At 43.5% G+C, this 15069-nt stretch overlaps 1 pseudogene; it reads left to right on the top strand.

Moving 5' to 3' along the window:
• The first annotated feature begins 1039 nt into the window (after nt 1-1039).
• LOC112264099 lies at nt 1040-9698 on the top strand (annotated as a pseudogene).
• The last annotated feature ends 5371 nt before the right edge of the window (nt 9699-15069 follow it).

Genomic DNA, 15069 nt, shown 5'->3' with positions numbered 1-15069 from the left:
GGAAGCCTGGAATAATATTATTGAACGCATTAACAGAAATTACCATAACCAAAGTAACAAACATTGTAGATTAGGAATTAATGGTAAATGTACTGCTGGTGATATATGTAATGGGGAATTGATATACACTAACAATCAAACCCAAACAACTCACACAAGGAAGTTATGAAACAATGAATGTGCACAAATTGTCATGAGAGAGCGCATTCTGGAGAGAGAAGTGCATTGTGCATCTGAGCACATGGTCTATCTGACGTCTGCATTGGCCATGCAGCATTTACATTGATATGGCCTTAGCAGAAGTCAGGGCATTCATACTTGTTGCGCTTCCCGGGGCAGTGCAGAGCTGTTGCCAAGGAAGTGAGTTTGTGTTTTCTACCCCCAACCAATCATGTCAATGTGGAGCTATACAGAACCCTCTGCATTGTTACACATTGTGGGAGGCACATGGTGATGCTGTACTGAGCTTGAATTGGCCTCTGCATCCCTCTGAATGCTCTGCAATTGCATCTCATCCTCCAAATGCAGCTTCCGACCATATTTTTGTGAAAGCAGATCGATCTTTTAGTCTAGGCCTCTGCAATGGATTAGTTCCGGAGATGGCCGCATAAAACAATCTTGGCAGACCAATAGCCTAACAACCAAACAATCGACCAGTGGTGGCAGCTGCAGAAAAGTATTTGGGTGTATGAGACTTGGTGTAAAGAGTTACAGGGTGTGCTGACGAGTGGAGTCCAGTCCTTTCAGGCCGTTGGCCTAAGGTAGGACCAGATAGGTTTAAATGGTGGAATAGGGTGGTGTTTTTGTTTATGGGTGTAGAGTTAGATGGCAGCGTATTTAAAACAACAACAAAAAAAGATGTATTTATTTTTTATTATTTTTACTTAACCCCTTTTTCCATGCAAAGTATTACGGGTTCATACCCCAGTCTAGTTGGTGTCAGTAAGGCAACATTTATTGGATGCCAACCGCCGTTAAACCTGATCGAAGACTAATAACTTTGCTAGCTAAAGTCAGTTAGCTAGTGTTCGACTTCATGATGTTTAAAAACGTGTTTCGATTTGGTTGGCTAATTAGGACCGTACATGTCATCCTAACATGGGTTATCACACTGATATTATTCTTACATGACACTGGTAAATTACTCTTTGAGACGAAACAATTTAATTAGCCATTTAGCTAGCAAGCTAACGTTAGCTTGCCAGGCAAGACCGACTGGGAGACTCTGTCACATTATGACAACAATACGAGCTAGTGATAGCTTGCAGGCTAGCCAGCCTTATAACGTTAATTTAGCCAAAGTGAATACAATAGTAATTTTAACAACCTTCCACTTGTTGCTGTGTTGGATTTCTGTGGTGTTTTGGTGAATTTATACCTCGCCTGTTAAGATCTGCAAAGACAAGAGGAGAGTGGAGAGTGTATGCAGCATGTGGTGTTTTCCTTGCTGGTCCTGCTGTCAGTGATGCTGTATTTCACTCTCTCTCTGATGCACCCGGAATTTGTTCACTCTGTGTCAAGTTGAGCAATATCCTCAACCAACCACCCTTCTTATAACATGTATTCCTTTCGGCTATTACATTATCGTTGCCCTTGAATGTGTTAGTGTGCTCAGGGCTCAAGTGAAGAATTGTAGATGATACCTCAAAACCCCACTCCTTGTCTGCGTCGGTGTGGCTCCTTTTTACTAACGAGTAGGACAGCAGGTAGAATACCAATCAATTGCAGTGAGATCATTACTTGGAGAATAACTTACATATTTACATTACCACAATCTTAGATAACAGATTAAATTATATATTGGGTGTGTGTTATGTTGTTGTTAATATGTATGGCTTCTTCTCTCCCCTTGGTCTCAAGCAGCAGCCCATGCGAGCTAAGTACTGCCAGACCTGTAAACACTGTATACGGGGGTTTGACCATCACTGTCCATAGATAGAGAATTGTGTGGGTGAGAGGAACTACCGCAGGTTCATCATCATCTATCTGGCTGTGCAGCTGCTTGCTCTACTCTGGGCCCATCAGATTGCTTGGTGAGTGTGGGTGATTTAAACTGAGATGTAGTTCAAATGTTTTTGGTCCCACATACACAATGGTTCCCTTGTTGTATTATTGCTGTAAATAGAATTTGATGTACTGTTAAATGACAGATGTTTGTCTTTCAGGTCAGGTTTCCATTCAGCCGCCACTTGGAAACTGTGGCTCAGTGTGAATGGGTTTCTGCTGGCGGCGCTGTGTTGTACTTGGTGGTGGTCCTGCTCCTGGGCTGCCCCCTCTATCTGATCTCCATCATCCTTTCACTTCCGGCGCCGACAGAGATGGCCGCGTCGCTTCGCGTTCCTTGGAAACTATGCAGTTTTTTGTTTTTTTACGTGTTATTTCTTACACTAGTACCCCAGGTCATCTTAGGTTTCATTACATACAGCCGAGAAGAACTACTGAATATAAGATCAGCGTCAACTCACCATCAGTACGACCAAGAATATGTTTTTCGCGATGCGGATCCTGTGTTCTGCCTTACAAACAGGACAACGGAGTGGATCCCATGCAGCGACCCGAAAAATCGACTCAGAAAAAGAGGGAAACGAAGCGGTCTTCTGGTCAGACTCCGGAGACGGGCACATCGTGCACCTCTCCCTAGCATTCTTCTCGCCAATGTCCAGTCTCTTGACAACAAGGTTGATGAAATCCGAGCAAGGGTAGCATTCCAGAGGGACATCAGAGACTGCAACGTTCTCTGCTTCACGGAAACATGGCTAACTGGAGAGACGCAATCCGAAGCGGTGCAGCCAGCGGGTTTCTCCACGCATCGCGCCGACAGAAACAAACATCTTTCTGGTAAGAAGAGGGGCGGGGGCGTATGCCTTATGACTAACGTGACATGGTGTGATGAAAGAAACATACAGGAACTCAAATCCTTCTGTTCACCTGATTTAGAATTCCTCACAATCAAATGTAGACCGCATTATCTACCAAGAGAATTCTCTTCGATTATAATCACAGCCATATATATCCCCCCCAAGCAGACACATCGATGGCTCTGAACGAACTTTATTTAACTCTCTGCAAACTGGAAACGATTTATCCGGAGGCTGCATTCATTGTAGCTGGGGATTTTAACAAGGCTAATCTGAAAACAAGACTCCCTAAATTTTATCAGCATATCGATTGAGCAACCAGGGGTGGAAAGACCTTGGATCATTGTTACTCTAACTTCCGCGACGCATATAAGGCCCTGCCCCGCCCCCCTTTCGGAAAAGCTGACCACGACTCCATTTTGTTGATCCCTGCCTACAGACAGAAACTAAAACAAGAAGCTCCCACGCTGAGGTCTGTCCAACGCTGGTCCGACCAAGCTGACTCCACACTCCAAGACTGCTTCCATCACGTGGACTGGGAGATGTTTCGTATTGCGTCAGACAACAATATTGACGAATACGCTGATTCGGTGTGCGAGTTCATTAGAACGTGCGTTGAAGATGTCGTTCCCATAGCAACGATTAAAACATTCCCTAACCAGAAACCTTGGATTGATGGCAGCATTCGTGTGAAACTGAAGGCACGAACCACTGCTTTTAATCAGGGCAAGGTGTCTGGTAACATGGCTGAATACAAACAGTGCAGCTATTCCCTCCGCAAGGCTATCAAACAAGCTAAGCGCCAGTACAGAGACAAAGTAGAATCTCAATTCAACGGCTCAGACACAAGAGGCATGTGGCAGGGTCTACAGTCAATCACGGACTACAGGAAGAAACCCAGCCCAGTCACGGACCAGGATGTCTTGCTCCCAGGCAGACTAAATAACTTTTTTGCCCGCTTTGAGGACAATACAGTGCCACTGACACGGCCTGCAACGAAAACATGCGGTCTCTCCTTCACTGCAGCCGAAGTGAGTAAGACATTTAAACGTGTTAACCCTCGCAAGGCTGCAGGCCCAGACGGCATCCCCAGCCGCGCCCTCAGAGCATGCGCAGACCAGCTGGCCGGTGTGTTTACGGACATATTCAATCAATCCCTATACCAGTCTGCTGTTCCCACATGCTTCAAGAGGGCCACCATTGTTCCTGTTCCCAAGAAGGCTAAGGTAACTGAGCTAAACGACTACCGCCCCGTAGCACTCACATCCGTCATCATGAAGTGCTTTGAGAGACTAGTCAAGGACCATATCACCTCCACCCTACCTGACACCCTAGACCCACTCCAATTTGCTTACCGCCCAAATAGGTCCACAGACGATGCAATCTCAACCACACTGCACACTGCCCTAACCCATCTGGACAAGAGGAATACCTATGTGAGAATGCTGTTCATTGACTATAGCTAGGCATTCAACACCATAGTACCCTCCAAGCTCGTCATCAAGCTCGAGACCCTGGGTCTCGACCCCGCCCTGTGCAACTGGGTTCTGGACTTCCTGACGGGCCGTCCCCAGGTGGTGAGGGTAGGCAACAACATCTCCTCCCCGCTGATCCTCAACACTGGGGCCCCACAAGGGTGCGTTCTGAGCCCTCTGCTGTACTCCCTGTTCACCCACGACTGCGTGGCCATGCACGCCTCCAACTCAATCATCAAGTTTGCGGACGACACAACAGTGGTAGGCTTGATTACCAACAACGACGAGACGGCCTACAGGGAGGAGGTGAGGGCCCTCGGAGTGTGGTGTCAGGAAAATAACCTCACACTCAACGTCAACAAAACTAAGGAGATGATTGTGGACTTCAGGAAACAGCAGAGGGAACACCCCCCATCCACATCGATGGAACAGTAGTGGAGAGGGTAGCAAGTTTTAAGTTCCTCGGCATACACATCACAGACAAACTGAATTGGTCCACTCACACAGACAGCATCGTGAGGAAGGCGCAGCAGCGCCTCTTCAACCTCAGGAGGCTGAAGAAATTCGGCTTGTCACCAAAAGCACTCACAAACTTCTACAGATGCACAATCGAGAGCATCCTGGCGGGCTGTATCACCGCCTGGTATGGCAACTGCACCGCCCTCAACCGTAAGGCTCTCCAGAGGGTAGTGAGGTCTGCACAACGCATCACCCGGGGGCAAACTACCTGCCCTCCAGGACACCTACACCACCCGATGCTACAGGAAGGCCATAAAGATCATCAAGGACATCAACCACCCGAGCCACTGCCTGTTCACCCCGCTGTCATCCAGAAGGCGAGGTCAGTACAGGTGCATCAAAGCTGGGACCGAGAGACTGAAAAACAGCTTCTATCTCAAGGCCATCAGACTGTTAAACAGCCACCACTAACATTGAGTGGCTACTGCCAACACACTGTCAATGACACTGACTCTACTCCAGCCACTTTAATAATGGGAATTGATGGGAAATGATGTAAATATATCACTAGCCACTTTAAACAATGCTACCTTATATAATGTTACTTACCCTACATTATTCATCTCATATGCATACGTAGATACTGTACTCTATATCATCGACTGCATCCTTATGTAATACATGTATCACTAGCCACTTTAACTATGCCACTTGGTTTACATACTCATCTCATATGTATATACTGTACTCGATATCATCTACCGTATCTTGCCTATGCTGCCCCTGTACCATCACTCATTCATATATCCTTATGTACATATTCTTTATCCCCTTACACTGTGTATAAGACAGTAGTTTTTTTTTTGGAATTGTTAGTTAGATTACTTGTTCGTTATTACTGCATTGTCGGAACTAGAAGCACAAGCATTTCGCTACACTCGCATTAACATCTGCTAACCATGTGTATGTGACAAATAAAATTTGATTTTGATTTGATTTGAGAGTTCATGTCCTGCTACCAGATGCACTACAGAGGGAGCCACAATACAGTCTGACCGCTCTACAGACACCATGCCCATACCAGGCTATAGAATTAAGCCAGGGTCGTGGCACCGCTTAGAACTTCCATTCTGCAGTTCTTCATCATTTAGATTTTTAGCCAAGTTGTAGTGTAAAATAGAATTGTCTTATGGTACTGTGGACTTTTTTCATTTTTTTTAACAGTCATATTGAACAAATGATGTACTCTGTTTTTTATGTTGAAATGCTTGATCAATTCTTTGATAAAAACTTTTACACTCAATTGGAAATAATTTATTTATATTTTTGCATTTGACATGGCACCAAACACTAGTGATCACATGAATATGCATTCATTTTATCATTTACATTAATTGATGTGGTAATCCAGACACTCATACGGTAATGCATAATTATTAGCAGCAACTATTGAACTGTTTTTGTCACGCCTGTTTAAAGGAGAGGACCAAGGTGCAGCGTGGTGAGCGTACATTCTCTTTAATTAATCAAAATGACACCGACTAAACAATACCGAACAAACTGAAGCTTAATGCTATGTGCCATCAAACAAAGTTAACTTCCCACAAACACAGGTGGGGAAAAAGGGTACCTAAGTATGGTTCGCAATCAGAGACAACGATAGACAGCTGTCTCTGATTGAGAACCATACCCGGCCAAAACAAAGAAATAGAAAATCATAGAAACACAAAACAGAATGCCCACCCCAACTCACGCCCTGACCAAACCAAAATAGAGACATAAAAAGGATCTCTAAGGTCAGGGCGTGACAGTTTTAGTAGCAAGATAAATATTGTACCATCATAATCAACTGTCAAATAAATTGACTGGTAGGTAGATAAGTTAGTAGCACACCTTGCTGATAGGGAATGACTGGACCCAGGTACATTGGGAAGAAAAAGTATGTGAACCTTTAGAATTACCGGATTTCTGCACCAATTGGTCATAACATTTTATCTGACCTTCATCGAAGTCACAACAATAGACAAACACAGTCTGCTTAAACTAATAACTGTCACGCCCTGGCCTTAGTTATCTTTGTTTTCTTTATTATTTTGGATAGGTCAGGGTGTGACATGGGGGTTTTATGTGTTTTTCTTGTCTAGGGGTTTGTATGTTTATGGGGCTGTTGCATGTCTAGGTAAATTGTTTATCTATGGTTGCCTAGATTGGTTCTCAATTGGAGGCAGCTGTCTATCGTTGTCTCTGATTGGGAACCATATTTAGGCAGCCATATTCTTTGGGTATTTTGTGGGTGATTGTTTCCTGTGTCAGTGTTTGTGCCACACGGGACTGTTTTGTTGCCAGTTCACTTTATTATTTTGTATCTGTGGTCATGTTTAGTTTTTCTTATTAAAAACCATGGACACCTACCATGCTTCGTATTGGTCTGATCCTTGTTTCACTTCTTCAGAGGAAGAGGAGGAAATCTGCCATGACAATAACACACAATTATCATTTTTTATGTCTTTATTGAATACTGCGTAAACATTCACAGTGCAGGTAGGGAAAAGTATGTGAACCCTTGGATTTAATAATAGGTTGACCCTCCTTTGGCAGCAGTAACCTCAACCAAATGTTTTCTGTAGTTGCGGAAAAGACCTGCCCTATGGGCAGGAGAAAATTTGGACCAGTCTTCTTGACAAAACTGTTTCAGTTCCACAATATTCTTGGGATGTCTGGTGTGAACCGCTCACTTGAGGTCATGCCACAGCATCTCAATTGGGTTGAGGTCAGGACTGACTGGGCCACTCCAGAAGGCGTATTTTCTTCTGTTTAACGTATTCTGTTGTTGATTTACTTCTGTCTTTGTTGTTGTCCTGCTGCATCACATAACTTCTGTTGAGGTTCAATTGTCAGACAGATAGCCTTACATTCTCCTGCAAAATGTCTTGATGAACTTGGGAATTCATTTTCCCGTCTGATAGCAAGCTGTCCAGGCCCTAAGGCAGCAAAGCAGCCCCAAACCATGATGCTCCCTCCACCATAGTTTACAGTTGGCATGAGGTTTTGATGTTGGTGTGCTGTGCCTTTTCTCTCCACACATCGTGTTGTGTGTTCCATCCAAACAACACAACTTTAGTTTCATCTGTCCACAGAATATTTAGCCAGTAACGCAGTGGAACATCGAGGTGCTTCAGATGTGCAGCAATGTTTTTTTGGACAGCTGAGGCTTCTTCAATGGTGTCTTCCCATGAACACTATTCTTGTTTAGTGTTTTACGTATTGTAGACTCATCAACAGAGATGTTAGCATCTTCCAGAGATTTCTGTAAGTACTTAGCTGACACTAGGATCCTTCTTAACCTCAATGAGCATTCCGCGCTGTGCTCTTGCAGTCATCTTTGCAGGACAGCCAGTCCTAGGGAGAGTAGCAACAGTGCTGAAATTTCTCCATTTATAGCCATTTGTCTTACAGTGGACTGACTTTTAGAGAATTTTGTAACCCTTTCCAGCTTTATGCAAGGCAACAATTCTTAATCTTAGGTCTTCTGAGATCTCTTTTGTTCGAGGCATGGTTCACATCAGGCAATGCTTCTTGTGAATAGCAAACTCACATTTTATGAGTGTTTTTTATGGGGCAGGGCAGCTCTAACCAAAATCTCCAATCTCGTCTCATTGATTTGACTCCAGGTTAGTTGACTCCTGACTCCAATTATCTTTTGGTCATTAGCCTAGGGGTTTACATACTTTTTCCAACCTACACTGTGAATGTTTAAATGATGTATTCAATATAGACATGAACAATGATAATTGTTTGTGTGTTATTAGTTTAAGCAGACTGTGTTTGTCTATTGTTGTGACTTAGATGAAGATCAGATCAAATTGTATGTAAAATGTATGCAGAAATCTGTCACGACTTCCACAGAAGTCGGTTCCTCTCCTTGTTCTGGCGGTGCTCGGGGTCGAAGTCACCGGCCTTCTAGCCATCGATGCTCCACCTTTCATTTTCCATTCGTTTTTTCTTGTTTTCCCGCACACCTGGTTTACATTCTCTCATCAATCTACGTGTATATTGCCCTCTGTTCTCCCCCATGTCTGTGTGTGTAATTGTTCGTTACATTTATTGTGTGACGCGTCAGACTGTTTTTTTCCAGGTATTGTTTCAACCTGTGGTATTGTATTGTTGTTCATTATTTTTTGTGACCAGTGCGCTTTTCACTTTTGCCTTTGGCTGGAGTGTTGTGATGCTGTTGACCAGTTGCACACACAATCTGACAAAATCCAGCAAATTCCAAAGGGTTCACATACTTTTTCTTGCCACTGTATAAGAACATGCCATTTTTCATCTAAAGATGCAATTTCTTTTTTGAAAAGGACGTATTGTAACAAGAATAAACAGCCTTTTTCATTTGCTCAGTCAAGGCAGTGGGCAAGGCCTCTCACAGTGGAGCATAGAAACAGCAGCGTGTATCTTTCTGATGGGGACAGAGTGGTCCCCATGATAATAGCAAAATAAGCAAAGGCCACAAAGCATGCCAAATTCTGTCCCCATAGACCTCTCATTAAATTCCTTTATGTTTTGTAGATGGCAGCCATTTTCATTTAAGTGAAATCCATTCAAGAGAGCATTACACAGTAGTGTTCATTTTTGGATGTCACTGGGTACTATAAACAATGAAACAGTCATAGAACCAGGGCGTCAGACACATTCATGGCACAACAATACCAGGGTTGCATTCATTTATCCTGCTTATTTGGGTTTGTTGATGTTGACTTTGATGACAATCTGCCTCATCTATGTACCATTGGGGTGTCATACATTCAGTTAATGTCAGTCAAGGTTGTGCTAGGGAACTGTTCATGCAACTGTTTCATGACCTAGATGCAACCCTCTGTCTCTGACTGCTTCATCCATGCAGAGCTGAGAAGTCAGTCTGTGAAAGCATCCTGCTGCTCAGGGGAGAGGCTGCAGGACACGGGAGGAGGTGGCCAGGTCGGCTGGAGAGTCGCTGTCAGAGTTACTGACGTCCACAGACTCCTTGATTTTTGGCAGAAACGGAGGTTTACATTTTTTTGCTAGCAGTGCATCCCAGTCTATAGTCTGTTGGTCAAATAGATACAGTACATATGGGTTAAGTTACAAAATATAAGTTATTCTCCCACAAGCATCTCAAAGATACGCTTGATGCATCTACACTACCGTTCAAAAGTTTGGGGTCAATTAGAAATGTTCTTGTTTTTGAAAGAAAATCATTTTTTGTCCATTAAAATAACATCAAATTGATCAGGAATACAATGTAGACATTGTTAATGTTGTAAATGACTATTGTAGCTGGAAAGGGCAAATTATTAAATGGAATATCTACATAGGAGTACAGAGGCCCATTATCAGCAACCATCACTCCTGTGTTCCAATGGCACGTTGTGTTAGCTAATCTAAGTTTATAATTTTAAAAAGCTAATTGATCATTAGAAAACCATTTTTCAATTATGTTAGCACAGCTGAAAACTGTTGTTCTGATTAATAAAGCAATTAAAAGTGGCTTTCTTTAGACTAGTTGCATATTTGGAGCATCAGCATTTGTGGGTTCTATTATAGGCTCAAAATGGCCAGAAACAAAGAACTTTCTTTGGAAACGCATCAGTCTATTCTTGTTCTGAGAAATGAAGGCTATTCCATGCGAGAAATTGCCAAGAAACTGAAGCTCTTGTACAACGCTGTGTACTACTCCCTTCACAGAAGAGCGCAAACTGGCTCTAACCAGAATAGAAAGAGGAGTGGGAGGCCCCGGTGCACAACTGAGCAAGAGGACAAGTACATTAGCGTGTATAGTTTGAGAAACAGATACCTCACAAGTCCTCAACTGGCAGCTTCATTAAATAGTACCCGTAAAACACCAGTCTCAACGTCAACAGTGAAGACGTAACTCCGGGATGCTCTGTCTGAGGTATGATAAACCATTTTGAACAGTAGTGTATATCTAAAAGCATTGATTGAAAATGACTTGAACTAAACTAGCTTGAAAAATTGCTCGCCCTTGACTTAATTTGCGTCCCCCTCTCCGGCTCCCTGTTTTTTGTCTGTATTCCTCTTAAGAAGCTGCATGTACAGACAGGGTGAGGGTTCAAATCAAACACTGGTATCTTCATAACAAAAAACTCTTTCTGAGCTGTTTGCAAATATATACAAATATGAGAGACCCAATTAGAAGAAAAAGGGGGGTGGTTACCTTTTGAGTGATGGAGATGGAGTCTGGAGAGAGACATCCAGGACAATGAACATTAACTATGCTGTCAAGCACCTCCTCTTCATCTTCTCCTGGGAATGGAGACTGGCAAAAGATTGATAGAGGGAAGGCTTTATTCTGTTTTATGTCCAGTCATTGAAACTATATAACATTACATATTTGTGTATTTGTGGTTATTTATCTGTGTATTTGACGTTCACTATGGTGCATTAAGTTTGTTGGAACCTCTCCAGCGCGCTGACAATAAACAATAAACCATCTTAAATCAATAAACAATTGGTTTAAGATTGACTGAGTGTCCCTATGTAAGAATTTCCACAAAACCTGTCATTCATTTGAATAACATTCCATCAAAGTCTTCTAAAGGACTCTATGCACAAGACTTTACCAAAATTTGACTACCACAGTTTCCTGTTCAGTGGAGCTGGTAGAGGTGTTCACCACTTTTTCTGTCAGAGTAGGAATTTGTGGTGTTTTCTGTGCTGTTGAGATCATGTTGGGGATGCATCTTCCCTGGTCAGTGCTAGACGTTTTAGATGACTGCTCTTCACTTACGTTAAGCGAAAAGAGAAACACAGTGTTGGTCATGTATATAGTCAGGGAAATCATGCAGTGATAATGATATTACATATACCCATAACCAAATATTCTTAGAATATAACACACATAACACACAATAACTGTTTTACAGTTGATGTTCTTAATGCACACGTTGTCTGTATTGTGTTTGCATGGGCAGCACTGTGCTTTCTCTTACCCTGGCAGTAAGGGGGTTAAGAGTGGCCTTATTGGTGGAAAGTGGCAGGTTGACCACAACATCAGAGGAAGTAGACAGACTCAAAGTGGTGAAGGAACTGCATTGAGGCAGGACACTCATCATCAGATGGCCCCATGTGGCAAAGTTCCTGTTCATCTGGGCAACACTTTTCCCTGAGTGGAGGGAAAAGAACACTGAGTTCAATCCATCAACACAATATACTGTACCTATCATCAACAGTAACATGAGTAGGCCTATTCGATCTGTGACTAAAGGGTCAAAGCAGGTGACACAGAGTAACTTTCTCTTTTGAAAAAATGCACCTTTGATTGGTTTGGCGCTCAATCACAGGTTTGACTAAATTAATCTGCAAAGCCACCAGAAAATTAAGTAGTGTGTAACATATGGATATCTGATTGATAGGCCGCGCTGTGGCTATGCCATCTCATATTCGGAACTATAAACAAATCACACCTCAGTGAACAGTGTACCCTGGGGCTCCAGGCACAAACACAGAAAATGTTGTTGGTTGTCCAGGAACTCTTCCAGGCGCAGGTACTTGACTGCACACGTCACCCTCCATTCTTGCCAGAAGACCCCAATCCTCAGCTCCCAAGACTGTGGGGGTCCAAATATGAAATATATGTTTAATCTCCCAACTGAGAATTAATATGACCTTTTACCAATACAGACACATTCAGACTATGTACAACACATTCCATTGAGTTCCCAAACGACCAGGTAGGGGAAGAACAATGGCTCCTCCTGGTGTTCTGTAAAATAACTAGCTCTACTAGTCACCCTTTCCACTTCAATGAGAATATCAATTGCCCACTCTATTGAAACTACTTGCCTGCTCCAGTTGGATGCTGAAGCTTTGTCTCCAGGCCTGCTTGTTCAGGGGTTTCCAGTGGGTGCAACCCACCACTCTGTTATCCAGTTTCAACACTGCACAAATCTCCACTGCCAGACACAAAGTCAGATATTACTGTCCTGTATTTTCTTGACTTCAATAACATGTAGAAGAGCTGGTTCTACAGGGACAGTACTTGGGATATTCAAACACGACAACCACAGCTTCAACAAAGAAGTCACAAGCCCTCTGGACATTTAATACCGTACATACACAGTACACTCCCCGCAAGAGAGGAGGAGGTAGTGGATGTTCAATATAGCAATAAGGATGAGTAGGGCTAAGGTCCTTTATACAGGAACTTACAGAAGAGGTCTTCTGTGTGATCAGGTTGGCTGTCAACTTTGGAATCTGTTGGGCTATCCGGAGCAGATGATGCGCTGGTTATTTGGCCTCGTCCTGGCAAGGATTTCAGCAAGTCCTCACATCCCAGAAGCCTGACCTCAAATGTGCCTGTAAAATGTTACATTTATCAGGAGAACAGACCTTAAAAAAAATATTATCATTCTGCTTTTACCTCAGATCCATAAACATACATAAAATATCTGTAAGGTTTGAAGACAGTGGTTACCTGTTAGGGAGGACGGCTTAAGTAAGGATGAGGAGGTTGAGGAGGAAAGGGAGAAACAACTTTTCATTGTCCCGCGGGGGGAGGGGATCCTGTAGGGAGTCCCTCTTTGGTGACAGGCTCCTGGATGGCTTCCTGAGAGGACTCCCTCAGGCGGTACTCCAGAGAAAGACGCAAAAGAAGGAGTTTCTGAGGCAACTCTTACACACGGAATCGGGCCTCGTAGAGATATACTGTATGCAATTCCTCAAACACACGTAGCATAGAAACAAAAACAAGTGTTCCAATGTAAAAACCAAGAACCTGATAATGTTTTTCCAATCTTAAACAAATTTTACGAAAGGGCCGTTAGTCCCTATGAATTGATATTAATTTTGTACTATTTTCTAATAGAATAGTAAAACAAAAACAAAAAGTGTTTCTAGATATAACCAAGCTAGCCCACCTCAGCCAGGGCCAGTGGGACGTGAGATGGCAGCTCCTCAAGCTCCTTCACCACATCCCTAGCCACCTTCACCACCTCTGTCTCTCTCTGGACATAGTGTTTTAACTCTGCCACATGAATGTCCAGGGGATTGACACCCACTAGGGCACATTTTCCTGGGTCAATGGTGCATGAGAAAACAAGCATAGATTTTTTAAGGTCATATCAGAAAACATACATTGTTAATCTCCAATCAACATTAAATAACCATATACTGAGGAACTGTCTCTCTCACCGTCTCTCTAATAAGAGTACAATCTCCAGAACTTACTACTCAATCAGTGTAAAAATTCCAGAGCCATCATCCTCTAATTCATGGTCCTTCAAGCCGGATTGAGTTAACCACCAGAAGATATAGATCCAACACATAAGAACGCACCTGACCCATCCATGCGGCCCCGTTCACAGAGAATAAGACATCCCCCAGCTCACCTCTGAACATGAATAGAACTGAAGAACCGAGCATCTATGAGTGGGAGGTCTTGCGATTCAGCACAACTTGTAGTCCCTGTTGCGCCATCTATGCTCAGCAAGACACATTCAGGACAACATAGGAGTCAACCAAGAGCTTGTGAATTCCGCCGAGGAGTCATTCTACGTGGATAACTGCCTTTGAAGCATCCCCTCTGCCGATGAAGCAAGAAACATAGTGTTTTTTAAATCCCATTTTCTTCCCACATTCGTGGTATCCAGTTGGTAGTAGTTACAGTCTTGTCTCATCGCTGCAACTCCCGTATGGACTCAGAAGAGGTGAAGGTCGAGAGCCATGCGTTCTCTGAAACACAACCCATCCTAGCCGCACTGCTTCTTGACACAATGCACATCCAACCCGGAAGCCAGCCGCACCAATGTGTCGGAGGAAACACCGTACACCTGGCGACCTGGTCAGCGTGCACTGCATCCAGCCTGCCACAGGAGTCGCTAGTGCGCAATGAGACAAGGATATCCCTGCCGGCCAAACCCTCTGTAACCCGGACGAGACATTTTTGGCCTTGTCCAGGTGGAACTCCCCAGAACTTACGCACCACCATATGCTGACAATCCAAAGTCGACCAGAGACCTCCACATATTCTGTTATGCATCAGAGAGAGGATATGGCTCTGTGTTGCAGAGATTCAGAACCTTAAGGATGTAGCCAACTGGAGGTAGATGGATATCGCAAACAACCTGGCTGTTGACGTCACTCGGGGCAAGATCTTGAAAGAGCTGGTCCAACCACATCAATGGTACCAAGGCCCTGAGTTCCTCCAACAGATCAGTGGCCTTCAATGTCTGTTGCTTCCGACTGATGACAGAAAACTGAAATAATCAGCCTTCTGCGGACAT

The sequence above is a fragment of the Oncorhynchus tshawytscha genome, linkage group LG12, assembly GCF_018296145.1.
Source record: "Oncorhynchus tshawytscha isolate Ot180627B linkage group LG12, Otsh_v2.0, whole genome shotgun sequence".
In the NCBI taxonomy this organism is placed as follows: Eukaryota; Metazoa; Chordata; class Actinopteri; order Salmoniformes; family Salmonidae; genus Oncorhynchus; species Oncorhynchus tshawytscha.
The sequence above is the reverse complement of the archived record's forward strand: the minus strand, read 5'-3'. Positions and strand labels throughout refer to the sequence as shown.